This window comes from Panthera uncia (genome assembly GCF_023721935.1).
Source record: "Panthera uncia isolate 11264 chromosome C1 unlocalized genomic scaffold, Puncia_PCG_1.0 HiC_scaffold_3, whole genome shotgun sequence".
Classification (NCBI taxonomy): domain Eukaryota; kingdom Metazoa; phylum Chordata; class Mammalia; order Carnivora; family Felidae; genus Panthera; species Panthera uncia.
The window spans coordinates 946,391-947,876 of record NW_026057584.1 but is presented as its reverse complement, the minus strand read 5'-3'; positions in this window follow the sequence as shown (position 1 = coordinate 947,876).

Below are 1,486 nucleotides of genomic sequence, written 5' to 3'. Positions count from 1 at the left end.
GCACACTACATCTGGTTTTGGGTTTTATTTTAGAATTTATAAAATTCCAGTGTCATCCATATTCATAAGCCTTTACACATGTTTGCATATAATCTCCAGATTCCAAAATTAAGGCCAAGGGATGGATCATAGCTATGGAAACACATAATATGGAAGACATTCAACAAAGAAAATGGACACGCACACCCCACCCTGCCCAGGGCTGCCCCAGCAGCAGGGGCGGCCACAGGAGACCAGGCCTGGGCAGGGCCACCAACAGTCTTTACCAACAACAACCAAAAACAGAGCACGCAAGATCCCAAACACAGTTCAGGGGAAGGGGGGATTCGTATCTACAACATTTAGCGATAAATGCAGATGTGCAAAAACTTGTGAAAATTTAAAATTTACGTTTGGGGAAGGGCGGGGGACGTCGAAGGATGCCGTAGAAAAGATGAAGGGAAAAGAGGGCTGGGCAGACGCCGAGGGAGCCAGAGGGGCAGGCAGAGGGAAACAAGACGGCCAACGGGAAAGGCTCCAAACCTCATGCAGGTGGAGATGCGGAGGGGCCCGCCCTTCCCAATCAGGCTCCCCGAGAGGGGAGGGGGTGCCTCCCCTTCCTCCGTCTCCTCACAGGCCTACTCTGGGGACACCCAGGCCGCCTGCTGAGGTGAGTGCTCTCTCCTACCCCCGTGGCTCGCTCCCACAGATGGGCACGCTGGAGGCTGCCGTGGCAGACGGAAAGCTGGCAGGGGCAGCCGAAGGTACACTTGGGTCGAGCAATTCTCAGTCTACTTAGAATTTCAGAGTCTGGAGATCACCGGGCTTGAGTTACTGAGTGGGGAGTGAAGGACGGGGGTGCAGGGGCGGCGCAGGGTGTGCGCCAGACACGAGCTGGCCCCCAGGAACTCCAGTATCCCAGGTGGGGTAACCCGACAGGGCCCCATCACCTCCGTGCGGGCAGAGGCAGAGATGGGGAGGCCAGGGGGCCGACACAAAGGGCCATCCTCGTTCCCTCACAATGCGACACACGGGCGCCTCTGTACCGCCCGGGGCCACCTCTCCTCTCCAGAGCTGACCTTCAACAGTCCGCTGGGGGGCAGGGCACGTTGCGGTCAGGCCAAGGCCCGTGGTCCGACACCCACAGTCACCCAGCACACACCTGAGAAAGAGCGGACCCTCCCTCACCAGCACCGGGTCCTCCGGTCCAGGCCAAGTGACCACCTCTCTCTGCCCCAGGACCACGATGCCTGCCTCTCTGAGACAGCTCCCGGGGGCTCACACGCGGCATCCGAGCGTGCGTCAGAGGACAGCCTGGCTGAGCCCCAGCACCGGCTTCCCGCCCCCAGGGCTACAGCAGACACGCCACCACCAGAAACATCTACGCCGAGAGGCTGAGCGCCAGGGTGGCACCACCCTAAGCACGAGAGCAGCCACACTGGCTCTGAGGTAGAAAGGAGGACGCTGGACACCTGGCCTGGGGCGAGGGGGCCACAGAGGAGCGGCT